Source organism: Zingiber officinale, chromosome 9A (genome assembly GCF_018446385.1).
Source record: "Zingiber officinale cultivar Zhangliang chromosome 9A, Zo_v1.1, whole genome shotgun sequence".
In the NCBI taxonomy this organism is placed as follows: Eukaryota; Viridiplantae; Streptophyta; class Magnoliopsida; order Zingiberales; family Zingiberaceae; genus Zingiber; species Zingiber officinale.
The window spans coordinates 71494653-71509663 of record NC_056002.1 but is presented as its reverse complement, the minus strand read 5'-3'; the positions used below and the strand labels follow the sequence as shown (position 1 = coordinate 71509663).

Genomic DNA, 15011 nt, shown 5'->3' with positions numbered 1-15011 from the left:
CCTACAAGTGTCCAAGCACTTGTTGCTTCGCTTCTACGAGCAAAATACTCATAAAATATATAAAAATAGAAAACTTACAGAAACTTACAGATTTGAAATATTTTCATAAAATTAAAATATGAACTTGTACATGCTTCGCACGTGGCTCTGATACCACTGTTGGGACTTTTGAGCCGTAAAAATCATTTTTTGCATTGCGGAAACCTCGAAGTCTTGCCACGGATCCATGCGAAGATATATAAAATAAATCATGTACATGTTTCTAACCTAGATCTTCCTTAGATCTACATGAAAAAAAGTGTTACCCTTGTTGCGAAGCCCTTCGCTTATCCTGCTCGTCCAAAAGGTTGTCGGATCTCGAGAGTGTCAAGCGTACACTCCTCTATACGTATCCACACGGACAAGAAAATAGAGAAAACACCTTAGAGTGTGCTAGCACCCCAAAGGAGTCACGGCAATGGAGGAGAGGGAGATCAAGAAAGAAGAGAGGAGGAAGAAGAAGGCTTGAATGAGAATTCACTCACCACACTAATGTGCACTAATGTGGCCGACCACTCAATGAGGGGTTTTAAACCTCCATGTAATACCAAGAGTCATGGCTCTTGGTCTTCCTCATGAGGTGGCACACAATGATGTGGCCTTGACTATGTGGAACACCATCATTGGTCGGCCCATGCCAAGTCACTCATGAGTTGGCATTTGGTCAAGTCAAACTTGACCCTTCATCTTTCCTCTCAAGTCAAGTCAAACTTGACCCATTTATCTCCCATGGTTGATCAAATCTAACCATTGATTCAAGTCAATTTGATTTAATGAATCTTTATTCATTAAATTAAATTGATTCAATGAGTCATAATCTAAATTAGACTCATTCAATACATGAATCAAATTGAGTTCAACTCAATTAGTCTAATTTGGATTACTCTTAATCCAATTTGGTTTATCATATGAACCTAATTCTCTTGGTCCATCATATGAACCTATTCTCCATCTAATTGCCCTTTGTGTGTGACCCTATAGGTTCTTGTAACGTTGGAAATGCTCCTAAACCCATTTAGAAGCATAAGTAATGAGCGGTATCTAGCAACACATCATTACTACCCAAGTTACAAGAATGTTAAGATCCAACATCACCTTTGTGACTACTAATTGTGACTCTCACAATATGTGACAATGTCCTTCTATCCTTGACATCTAAATTGATCAAATGAGGCATAGACCGTGTCATCCTCTAATCAATTTATATCTTGAACTCCAAGTAGACTCACTCTAATCAATGAGCTCAATATCTCATATTGACTCATTTGGACATGACCATGAACTTAGTGATCTCACTCTATCATGAATCATGATGTCACTCCCGTCATATAGGAGGGATAGATCCCATCTACATCACTCACATCCCTCCGCATAATTTGTTACATACCCAGTAATCTCCTTTATAATCCACCCAGTTATGGGAGACGTTTGACGACGTCAAAATATGCAACTCCTTATGTAGGGAACCATGGTGACTTCAGGTCCAAGGACTCATAGTCATACTAATAGTCACATGAGAAAGTATATGACACTCATATAACGATCCATGATACTTTCTCATGGCGGGTCATTCAGTATACATTCTCCAATGCATACCCATGTGTCAACTTGATATCTCTATATCCATGACTTGTGAGATCAAGTCATCGAGTTGACCTACATGCTAGTCTCATCGCATTAACATTGTTCCTGAATGTTAATACTTGACTAGGAATGATTAAGAGTAGTGTTCTCTATATCATATCACTATCGATTCAACCAATCGATTGATATAGATAAGAATCTTCTACTCAAGGACGCTATTATACTTAGTTATAATAACCATAAAGAAATTCCTTTATAAATATATAGAAATATGATATATCGAGTCCATACAACAATCATCATATGATTGGCTCTAGGGCTCTAACTAACAATGCTCACATTATCATTCTAGTATCTGTATCTTTTGGAGTAAACCAGCTGATCTCCGATGTTCAGCCTTCACATGTTGATATACTAGACATCGAGTTACAAAATCCACGATGTCTTTTCTTATGCTATCCACCAACAAAAATGCTTCAAGTCTCTATACATCGGGTATCACCCAGATGTATTGCAAATTTAGATTGATGTGTGATGCGTTACAAGCGAACGATTGTCATCAAGTAATAAAATTTATATAAGTCGATCCCACGGGAACTAAAGATTAAATGCTAATTAGTTTTACACTTCGAATTAAGCTACACGGCAATCGATAATCGTTGGCTTTGGATTTTCAACTAAGATGTGAAAAATAATAGAAAAGAAAGATAATTGAGAAAGTTCTTAGTTTAGAAAATGTTCTAGGTCGTGGATTTCATTGTGATGGTGAATGTTGTGCTATGAATTCGCCCTTTCCTAGTTTTCCAATTGTGTGTTTATAGGATAGTCTAAATTACTACTGAATACCACCGCATGACAGTGTATCAGATTACTTCCCCCTACCAATAACCAAGTATGCCATCAAGTGAAGAACTTAGAAAGTCCGGATTTTCAGCAGAGTACCTCATGTCACAAGGCCTCCCCTGGGTGTATATTTCTATATTACATAGGTCACTTGCATGACATATGATTAGGGAAAGCCCATTAGGTCAAATGGTAGACTTATTTATACATAGAATTATTCTCTCTTAGGAGGTTGTGTTCTATATAGAAGGTCATGCTAAGGTCATGCTGAGTTATATCAGAATGTACACTCAAAAGAGGCAACAACCTATGTCTTAATTTAATGAAAATTTAGGTTCATGCCTAAACATAGATACACAACAATGTACCTAACTCAGAAATTAGATCTACACATAAGGAAATGCAATCTAGATAGATAATTCATGTTCATAAGGAAAGCCTACTTGTTAGCATTTCATCAAATAGAACAAGTGTCAAACAAGCTTCATCAAACAAGGAAATTGGTAATTAAATAGAGTTTGCAACATCCACACATTACAATTACTTTCTATGTCATAGAATAATAGAAATCTATTCCATAATTGAAAAATCTACAATCTAAGAGCTAAATCCATAAAAATTTCAGAACCCTAAGAAGGGTAGATAACTTATCCTTGGTGTCGAGTGAAGCCCTTGGATGAAGATCCTGGAGTGACGATGAGGATGGAGTAGTGGAATGGCCTCGGATTGCCCAGATGACATCCCCAGATGCAAGGATTTGACCTAAGTAGTCCCTTCTCGCCTTGGATCTTCCTCCCTTTTGCAAGGGGATGAAGTACCCCTTTTATAGAGGTCAGGGCACGGGGATGGTCGTGCCTTAGAACACGGCTAAAAACCCTTCAGCTTCCTAGTCGTGCCATTTGGCACGGCTAGAGCCAACTTATCTCTGGTAAAATGGCTTGGTTGTGCCATTTAGCACGACCAAAACATTGTTTGGCTTCATGGTTGTGCTTTATGACATGACCTAAGCCAACTTGGCTCTGTCCATAAAGCTTGGTCATGCCATTTGGCACGGCCAAAGTAGGGCTACTCTGCATTTTTGCTTCTAGGCCATACCCTTTAGCACGGATATTTCTTTAAACCTACAATTCTGGAGGCATGGTCATGCCTCAAGGCACGACTCTAGCTGTGTCTATTTTGGAGAAAGGCACGAGCAAACTCCTAGCCGTGCCATTTGGCACAGGCTAAAGTATTTCTGCGCTGGTCCTCTCCTTGGCCTTGCCATTTGGCATGACCTCTTGCCTTCACTGCTTCTGGTCATTCTTCACGGCATGGCCAAGCCCAATTTGCATTTGAAATGACTTGGGCACTCTAATCCTTGCTATTCTTTCCTTGGGGTAGACAGGGTTGGGTCATGGCCTTCTTCAATTGATCTTCTTTTGTGTCTTTGGATTCCATTTCCTCTCTAAAATGCTCCTAAAAGTAAAAATAAACATTGAGCAGCTCTCTAGACATAAAAATAGTAATTATATTGAAATATGGTAGAAAAATGTGCAAGAGAATATATCATAGTCAATGAATACTTAAAGATATACATTAAACAATATAAAATAACATATATAATCTATACACATCACACCCCAGACTCAAACCGTTACTTGTCCTTAAGCAAACTCTGCAATCTAGATTCATGAGCTAAAAATGTGTATCCTTAGTGATTTTATTTAATTCCATCAAACTAGCAAAACTAATGAGCATAATCAAGGATAATCTACAAGTAAGCATTCGATTGTTATCAAATAAATTCTGTAGTCTAGAAGCATGTGTAGGAGTAAGTGTGTCATAATCCTTGGTGAATCAATTTAACTCTATCAAACAATTTTAATAATGAGCATGATCATAAATAGATTTAACTTAACCTAAGAATAAGTTCTCCATGCTAGGTGAAAATCGTTGCCAAAATCTCTCAAGTATCAATTCCTAATCTTAGTCAAGTTGTCATCAAATTATCTTTTCCTATTATCCCCAGCAATAAACACTGCTTGATTTCTCTTTCCTAACTCTACCCAAGGTCTAAAGAATATGGTCAATATCAAGAGAAATCTAGCATTCATTTTTCTAGTAACCTAACTCGGGCTTAAAGGCACAAACAACTAGTTTCTATTCACGATAACAATTTTTCAATCTCTTATTTCATCATTTGCTTCTCAATTTTTTTTAAAATTTTTTTCTTCAATTGCATATTTGTAAAGATGAAACTGGTGGGATTTATATTTTTCCAAATGAGCTTTAATGATTCGAGCATCAATCTAATGACCAAGATGTATTTAAGAAATCATCATGGGAATTTAACTCATCAAGTTTAATGAATCATAACTAATTCCAGAACCTTCAACTATCAAGATAAGGCAAAGTGTAAAGAGATCCTTAAGCTAGATTAGAATCAAATCCTTTCAATAAAATACAATGCTCATGTCCAACTATTGAAGATAGAAAAAAGTAGATCAATAAACATACGAGCACTAGTACCCTAATAACATGAATCTAAATAATGAATGTGCAAAAAATTTTGTTATCAAACAAATGTCATGCTCATTTTGTTTCACTAGAGATAGAGAAAACAAATCACTAAATATACTAGCACCAAAAAAACATAAATCTTGACCTCTAGATAATAAACGTGCTAAAAGTTTCCTGTCAGACAAGTCAACAGTAATAGTGTGGATAGTGTAACTCAAGTCATAATCTAACTAAGAAAGTAAATTTCAAAAGCAAACTATTACAAATTCAATCTAGACCAAATCTAAATTTTATTATCAAAATCTAAACTATAACCCAACACATATGTATATAAGTATGCATCCCCCAGACTTAAACTCTTCATTATCTCAATAAAAACAAAGTCAAATATGAAAGAGGGTTAAGGTTAAAGGAGTTACCAAGTGAGATGTGCCAAGTTAATGGGTCAATCAAGTTCTGAAATTACTCCATTATCCTCAAGCCTTCTAAACATTGTATCCTAAAAAAGAAGTATGGACAAGAAAAACTAAGGGATTGGGTTAATAAAAGAGAAAAGAACATAAACTGAAATAATAACAAGAAAGAAACTTGGGTTACCTCCCAAGAAACGCTTGTTTTAGGGCCTAAGCTCCATCACCTTATTTGGAGCACTTAAATCGTGACCTCGGAGGGGTAAGATAATTTAGTACCCTCCTACTAAGGGCTGTTTGTAACGACCACCCTTCTTACTACTACTACTACTCTCTAAGAGTGACCGTTACTTATCTACTAACTCTACTTAACCGGTTTATTAAAAATCACATGGAAAACCCTACCGAAAAATTTCGGCAGAATCTCCTCTGTACCGGTGACCATTTTCCATAATAAAAGTATAATATACTCAGCCACAGGCGGCTGGAAATATATTTCAATCAACCACGCAGTTTAATAAGAAATGAAAACTAACCACAACCACGCAGTTTAATAATTCAAATCATGCAGATAATGAAAAACCGAAAACATAACTTCTTACTACATCCTTTCCTTATCAACTTAATAAGAAATCAAATTAATCACATTCTTAAACTAAATGAATTCCTTAGCTAAGTCCCAAGGACCTCCATAGTCCACACATCACACACTCCTCTTGCATCTTCTTGTCGCCTTCCTTCACTATATCTTTTCTTTCCCTTTATCTGCAGTAGGAGGAAATGCAGTCTATAAGCATAAAGCTTAGTGAGCGCTATCTACTCAAAAAAACTCGATATGCATGTATATAAATAAAAACATGCTAAAACTGAATGCTAACATATAAAACTACTCATGATCATATATAGCAAAGGAAATCATGCTAACTGAAATGCTAATCATTGTACAGCTAAATATGCTCATAAACCAATAAGAGAAGCATACTAAACATGTAAAGCTACTAAACATGTAAAACTACTAAACATGTAAAGCTAAACATGCTCATAAGAATAAAACTATAACAGCATGCTGAAAGCAAATAAAACTAAACATGCTGAATAATCTAATAGCAAGAAACAAATAAAACTACTACTGAATGCTTCAAACAACAAGAAACTAAACTTTCTAATTCTAAACATATTTGAAGCTTGTTTCATTTGTTTCAAAACTTATACTTTAATACTTCAAAATAATAATAAACTTCTTTTGGGCCCGGCATAGTACCAATTTACGCGCATCCTTAGTAAGAGTCGAGGTAGCTAATCCCGAAACTACTAAGGTACTTCTAGGCGATCTTGTGCCTAGGGGCGATCTAGGAGCCCACCCAATGGACCTTGTGTCCTGGTCCTCGTGTCCGGTACATGCCATTAAAAGTAAAATACTTTCTTTTAACTATAACTTCTTTATACTTGCCCTTACTTGGCATTTAAGCAAACACCTTATGTGCGCTTTTGATTTTCAATCTTCTGGAATTGAAATCAAGTCTAGAACTTAGTCTTTCTTGCTTATAGTTCTTAAAGACAGAAACTCATGCTTAGGTAAAAGCAAAGAAACTAATAATTGCATGCTCAAGATATTCTCATAGCAAAAGAGACTAGAAAGTATCACCGTGCACATCTAATGGCAAAGGGAACTGATCATGCTTAATTATTAGCAAATGGAAAATTTCTCAGGCTTTACTAACAGCAAACGAAAACTAAACAGCAAGGAAATAATCTAAACAGCATAGGAAAAACATAAAATTGAGGTTCATGGCAGCATAACAAGGAAATCTAAATCAGGAAATCTAAATCTGAAATGCTAACTATAAGGGTTGTTCAAACTTAAATCTAACAGCAATAAAGAAAACTAACTACATGCTCAAAATTTAATCAAACTATCTTATGTTCATTGCTTATTAAAATAGCAAATGAAACTAAAGATAAATCTACTCAATCAAAACCTGTTCAAAAACTAACAGTAGTAACGTTAGCAAGGAAGAATCAAAACTAAGATACTGCACATTATCAACTGATAGAAACGAAAACTTCTGTACATGTACACATGATAACTAACATAGGCTATTGTTAAGGAACTAAATGAAACATGGAAAACTACACAAGAAGGAGGGCTGTTCTAAGCTCCAAATGAAACTGCCGTATCTGCAGAAATACACCAAAGAAAGGCTATTCTATACTCCAATTGGAGTTGTCCATATCTACTGCAAATACCACAGAAAGTAAGACTGTTCATGCCTACTGCTACACAAAGAAAACTAGATGTTTGATACAAAAATCTGGATTTTCTTGACACTTGGCTGTTCTCTTTCATTGCAGCAAGGAGAAAGAAAGAAAAAAAATCTAAAACTGAGATAAACAAATCTATCTCCTTTCATGCTCACTGCCTAAACAACAAAACTAAAATTTTCAAGGCTATATATAATTCGATCAACACTTATATAACAATGTTTCAAATACCATTGTCTTAACAAAGTTCCTTCAGAAAACTTATCTAGTGAAGGGGGTGCCTACACTGCATCTAGTTATGGCTGCACAAAATTATGCTATAGAGCTTGTCAAAATCCAAATCCAAACAAAAACCTCTTCATCTTCCTTAACCCCTCACGGCAGAAAACAAAAATCCCTGATCATGCTTCACTGTAAAACTCGAACAAACAAGAGAACACCAAACGAATCGGAACTACTCCTACTGCAGGTGAGAAGCAACTCACCCCTTGTTCTTGCACTTACAACCGACGGAGACGACCTCTAGGGCTTCGGAGGTGTGGCTGTTTCGGCGAGCCCTTGACACACGTGTACTCTCCTCGACGAGGTGACCACCACCGTGTGAAGATCTCACAAAAAGATGCTCGGCCGGTCGTCGAAATCGATGCCCTAGGCTCGGCGTTGTTTTCGCCCGAGCACAGGAACGCCGTCGCGCGTGAAAGATCGGGAATTATGAGAGAAAATTTTAGGTTTTCGAAATAAGATTTAAATCTTATACTTTAGGTTATTTTCGTTTCTAACTTTAGCTTATATACTTGTCGCTACATATCTGATCAGCAAAGACCGCTGGCGCAGTTGGTCCGTTGAGTTTTGCTCGAAGCCACAGGTCTGGGCTTCGATTCTCAGCCGCGCCCCTTTTATTTCCAATTTATTTTACTGTTCCTAACTACTAGTTAAATATATATCGCTCCATATATGATTAACAAAAACCGTGTAGCTCAGCTGGTTGGGCCGGTTTTGCTTGGGTCAGTCCGACCCGAGATCGTGGGTTCGAATCTCACCTTCAATATTTTTTTTTAAAACTTCTTTCTTTTTGTAACCCTACTAAACGACCTCCAAAAATTACGTAAAAATACTCTAAAAATTCCTAAAAATCTCTAGAATATTTTAAAAGTATTTCTAAATATTTTTATGGACTTTTAGAACTTGAAATAGGGAAAATTGGGTCGTTACAATTTCCCATACCTTATAAAAAGTTCGTCCTCGAACTTAGAATAGCTCTGTATACTTCTGTCTCATACTATCCTCCCGCTCCCAAGTGACTTCCTCGTGCTTCTGGTTCTACCAGATAACCTTCACTAGTGGCACTTCTTTATTTCTTAGTCTCTTGACCGCTCTGTCCACTATCTGTGTAGGTCTGCTCTCATAACTAAGATCCTCTTGGATCTGCACTGACTGAGGCTGAATCACTTGGCTCGGATTATGGAGATACTTCTTTAGCATGGAGACATGAAATACATTGTGTATTGCTGACATGTTTTGTGGTAAATCCAGCTTGTAAGATACTTTCCCAATCCTTTCTGTGATCAGGTAAGGTCCTATATAACGAGGACTTAATTTGCCCTTCTTACCAAATCTCATCACACCCTTCATAGGAGCGACCTTGAGAAAGACTGAATCCCCTACTTGGAATTCAAGTGGCCTACGGCGTGTGTCAGCATAACTCTTCTGTCTACTCTGGGCAGTCTCAATTCTCTGTCTGATCTTCTGAATAGCCTGAGTAGTCTCATCTATCAGCTCTGTCTGAATGCCCAGTTCCACTTCTATCTCTCTTCTTTCACCTGCTTCTTGCCAGCAAATGGGTGATCTGCACTTCCTGCCATACAATGCCTCATAAGGAGCCATCTTGTTGGTGGCCTGATAGCTGTTGTTGTAAGAAAATTCAGCTAAGCACAGGTACTTGCACCAACTTCCCTTGAAATCTAGTGCACAAGCTCTGAGCATATCTTCTAGAATCTGATTTACTCGCTCTGTCTGTCCATCAGTATGTGGATGGAAAGCTGTGCTAAACTTGAGTTTGGTGTCTAGTGCATTCTGAACACACTCCCAGAAGTGAGAGGTGAAGCGCCCATCTCTATCAGAAACAATAGATTTAGGAACTCCGTGAAGTCTGATCACCTCTTTAACATACAGCTGTGTCAACTGCTCTATAGAGTGAGACACCTTAATGGCTAGAAAATGAGCAGACTTGGTCAATCTGTCCACTATCACCCATATCGCATCATATCCATTCGTGGTTCTTGGGAGACCTGTTATGAAGTCCATGGATATATCTTCCCACTTCCACTCTGGTATAGGAAGAGGTTGTAGAACTCCTCCTGGTCTCTGGTATTCTGCTTTGACCCTCCGACATGTCAGGCAGGTACTGACATATTTAGCTACATCTCTTTTGAGTCCAAACCACCAGAATCTCTGTTTCACGTCTTGATACATCTTGGTAGAACCAGGATGCATGGAGTAGGGTGTACTATGAGCTTCCTCTAAAATTTTCTTTCTCAGCTCTTCATCATTGGGGACACAAAGGCGACTCCCCTGATAAAGAATTCCACTGTCTGATACTCGAAACTCTAAATTTTCTTCTTTCTGTATCCCTTGCTTGATCTTTTGGATATCTGGATCTTCACTTTGCTTTCTTTGTATATCCTCAAGCAGGGTTGACTCTAGAGTCAATGCAGAGAGTTGCCCATATATAATTTCAAGTCTGAAACCTGACAACTCCTTCTACAGCGGCAGGGCTAATGATGACAAGGACATCAAGGATGCACTGGACTTTCTGCTTAGTGCATCTGCCACTTTGTTAGCTTTGCTTGGGTGGTAGAGGATTTCACAGTCATAGTCTTTGACCAACTCCAGCCACCTACGATGTCTTATGTTTAAGTCCTTCTGAGTGAAGAAGTACTTAATACTCTGATGGTCTGTGAAGACTCTGCACTGGACTCCATACAGGTAATGTCGCCAGAGTTTCAGTGCAAAGACCACAGCTGCCAGCTCAAGATCATGAGTGGGGTAGTTCTTCTCATAATCTTTGAGTTGTCTGGAAGCATAAATTATAACTTTTTCTTCTTGCATGAGTACAACTCCTAGGCCCATCTTGGAAGCATCACTGTAGATGTCAAAACTCCTGTCACTTTCTGGAACAGTCAGAATAGGAGCACTGGTTAGTCTCTTCTTGAGCTCTTGGAAACTCTGCTCACATTTATCTGACCATTCAAACTTCTTGTTCTTTCTGGTGAGGGCTGTTAGTGTAGAGGCTATCCTGGAAAAGTCCTCCACAAATTTCCTGTAGTACCCAGCTAAACCAAGGAAGCTTCTGATCTCCCTGGCATTCTTAGGTCTACTCCAGTTGTTGACTGCTTCTATTTTAGCTGGGTCCACTTGAATGCCTTCTTTAGAAATTATGTGAGCTAGAAATGCCACCTGATTTAACCAGAACTCGCACTTTGAGAGTTTAGCGTAAAGCTGCTTTTGCTGAAGAGTCTGCAGTACTATCCTCAAATACGTGTCATGCTCCTCTGGGGTTCTGGAGTAGATTAGAATGTCGTCGATGAACATAATGACAAATTTGTCAAGGTATTCTCTGAACACTCTGTTCATCAGGTCCATGAAAACTGCAGGTGCATTAGTCACACCAAAAGGCATGACTACGAATTCGTAGTGTCCGTATCTGGTCCTGAAAGCCGTTCTGGGTATGTCTCTTTCTTTTACTTTTAGCTGATGGTACCCAGAGCGCAGGTCTATCTTGGAGAACACTGTTGCCCCTCTCAATTGATTCAGGGCAGTGGATACTTGTTCTTGATTCAGAGCCCTATAATCTATGCACATGCGCATAGATCTATCCTTCTTCTTGACAAACAACACAGGAGCTCCCCAAGGTGAGTGACTAGGGCGAATGGAGCCTTTGTCAAGTAACTCCTGTAGTTGTGCTTGTAACTCTTTCAACTCTGCTAGAGACATGCGATACGGAGCTTTTGAAATTGGACCGGTACCAGGAACCAATTCAATCTCAAGCTCCACTTCCCTGCTGACCAGCTCTTCACCAATCTGTGGTCGGTGAGTTTCATTACTCATATTAAGTGTCCTTTCTGGTCTCAGCATTCGTCTAACTCGTTCTTTCTCTGTACTTATTAACTCTAGGCAAAGACGAGCTAGCCTGTCGAATCTTTTGACCGCTTCTTCTACTGGTAGATCACCTTGTCTGAATTCTATAAGCTCCTCATACTGTTTATTGGTGATCCGTTGGCGGAAGAACTCTTAGTAAAACTCTGCTTCAAAGTCAGCCTAGCTCATCTGATTAACTGCTCTCTTGCTTTTAAATCTCTCCCACCACATACGAGCATCTCCAGATAGGTAGAATGAGGCACACTTGACCTTCTCGACTTCTGGCCAGTCAAGAAGCTCCATGGTGCTTTCCAGTGTCTTGAACCAAGCCTGAGCATCCCAGGGCTCAGTCGTGCCTGAGAAACTCTCTGGCTTCAGTTTCAGCCACTGTATCAGATATGTTTCTTGTCTTCTAGGTGCTGTGGGGACTTCCAGGACGGCTGGTGGAACCTCAGTCACCACTGGAATCTCCACAGTGATTGTTGGAGGAGTGGGAGGGACTGGCTGCTGATTCGCCATCAGATTGACGATCACTTGCTGCTGCTCTGCTACTTGTCTCTGGAGTTGAGCAACAACTTCAGCGAGACTTGGTTCAACTGCTCTGGGCTCTTCGTTTTCCTGAGCCTGGTCCTCAGTACGAGCGGTACGGGGGCGTTCTCTTCTTGACATCTAATTATGCAAAGAAAAGAAAGACTTGATATATTCTTTATCCTTTCTAACCAAACTTAGGTATATGAATATAAGAGAAACAAACTTTTATCTTACTAAAGCGCATACAAGCAAATACTCTATACTGCAAATAATAAAGAAAGCATAAGAAAGAAAACTTAAATACTTTCTTACTTGAAGACGGCAAGGATGATGCTGATGTGTGATACTGGAGAATGGGACTTGCTCTGATACCAACTGTAACGACCACCCTTCTTACTACTACTACTACTCTCTAAGAGTGACCGTTACTTATCTACTAACTCTACTTAACCGGTTTATTAAAAATCACATGGAAAACCCTACCGAAAAATTTCGACAGAATCTCCTCTGTACCGGTGACCATTTTCCATAATACAAGTATAATATACTCAGCCATAGGCGGCTGGAAATATATTTCAATCAACCACGCAGTTTAATAAGAAATGAAAACTAACCACAACCACGCAGTTTAATAATTCAAATCATGCAGATAATGAAAAACCGAAAACATAACTTCTTACTACATCCTTTCCTTATCAACTTAATAAGAAATCAAACTAATCAAATTTTAAACTAAATGAATTCCTTAGCTAAGTCCCAAGGACCTCCATAGTCCACACATCACACACTCCTCATGCATCTCCTTGTCACCTTCCTTCCCTTAATAACATGAATCTAAATAATGAATGTGCAAAAAATTTTGTTATCAAACAAATGTCATGCTCATTTTGTTTCACTAGAGATAGAGAAAACAAATCACTAAATATACTAGCACCAAAAAAACATAAATCATGACCTCTAGATAATAAACGTGCTAAAAGTTTACTGTCAGACAAGTCAACAGTAATAGTGTGGATAGTGTAACTCAAGTCATAATCTAACTAAGAAAGTAAATTTCAAAAGCAAACTATTACAAATTCAAACTAGACCAAATCTAAATTTTATTATCAAAATCTAAACTATAACCCAACACATATGTATATAAGTATGCATCCCCCAGACTTAAACTCTTCATTATCTCAATAAAAACAAAGTCAAATATGAAAGAGGGTTAAGGTTAAAGGAGTTACCAAGTGAGATGTGCCAAGTTAATGGGTCAATCAAGTTCTGAAATTACTCCATTATCCTCAAGCCTTCTAAACATTGTATCCTAAAAAAGAAGTATGGACAAGAAAAACTAAGGGATTGGGTTAATAAAAGAGAAAAGAACATAAACTGAAATAATAACAAGAAAGAAACTTGGGTTACCTGCCAAGAAACGCTTGTTTTAGGGCCTAAGCTCCATCACCTTATTTAGATCACTTAAAACGTGACCTCGGAGGGGTAAGATAATTTAGTACCCTCCTACTAAGGGCTCTTTGTAACGACCACCCTTCTTACTACTACTACTACTCTCTAAGAGTGACCGTTACTTATCTACTAACTCTACTTAACCGGTTTATTAAAAATCACATGGAAAACCCTACCGAAAAATTTCCGCAGAATCTCCTCTGTACCGGTGACCATAATATACTCAGCCACAGGCGGCTGGAAATATATTTCAATCAACCACGCAGTTTAATAAGAAATGAAAACTAACCACAACCACGCAGTTTAATAATTCAAATTATGCAGATAATGAAAAACCGAAAACATAACTTCTTACTACATCCTTTCCTTATCAACTTAATAAGAAATCAAACTAATCACATTCTTAAACTAAATGAATTCCTTAGCTAAGTCCCAAGGACCTCCATAGTCCACACATCACACACTCCTCTTGCATCTCCTTGTCGCCTTCCTTCACTGTATCTTTTCTTTCCCTTTATCTGCAGTAGGAGAAAATGCAGTCTATAAGCATAAAGCTTAGTGAGCGTTATCTACTCACAAAAACTCGATATGCATGTATATAAATAAAAACATGCTAAAACTGAATGCTAACATATAAAACTACTCATGCTCATATATAGCAAAGGAAATCATGCTAACTGAAATGTTAATCATTGTATAGCTAAATATGCTCATAAACCAATAAGAGAAGCATACTAAACATGTAAAGCTACTAAACATGTAAAGCTAAACATGCTCATAAGAATAAAACTATAACAGCATGCTGAAAGCAAATAAAACTAAACATGCTGAATAATCTAATAGCAAGAAACAAATAAAACTACTACTGAATGCTTCAAATAACAAGAAACTAAATTTTCTAATTCTAAACATATTTGAAGCTTGTTTCATTTGTTTCAAAACTTATACTTTAATACTTCAAAATAATAATAAACTTCTTTTGGGCCTGGCATAGTACCAATTTGTGCGCATCCTTAGTAAGAGTCGAGGTAGCTAATCCCGAAACTACTAAGGTACTTCTAGGTGATCTTGTGCCTAGGGGCGATCTAGGAGCCCACCCAAAGGACATTGTGTCCTGGACCTCGTGTCCGGTACATGCCATTAAAAGTAAAATACTTTCTTTTAACTATAACTTCTTTATACTTGCTCTTACTTGGCATTTAAGCAAACACTTTATGTGCGCTTTTGATATTCAATCTTCTGGAATTGAAATCAAGT

General features: G+C 37.9%; 1 long non-coding RNA gene across 1 annotated transcript; it reads right to left on the bottom strand.

The window, feature by feature from the left end:
- Positions 1-6095: 6095 nt before the first annotated feature.
- Positions 6096-13910, bottom strand: LOC122018793. Its single transcript, XR_006121905.1, has 3 exons — positions 13713-13910; positions 13535-13614; positions 6096-6140 (listed from the first exon to the last, which is right to left on the bottom strand). It is a non-coding gene; the product is annotated as an uncharacterized LOC122018793 (long non-coding RNA).
- Positions 13911-15011: the final 1101 nt, after the last annotated feature.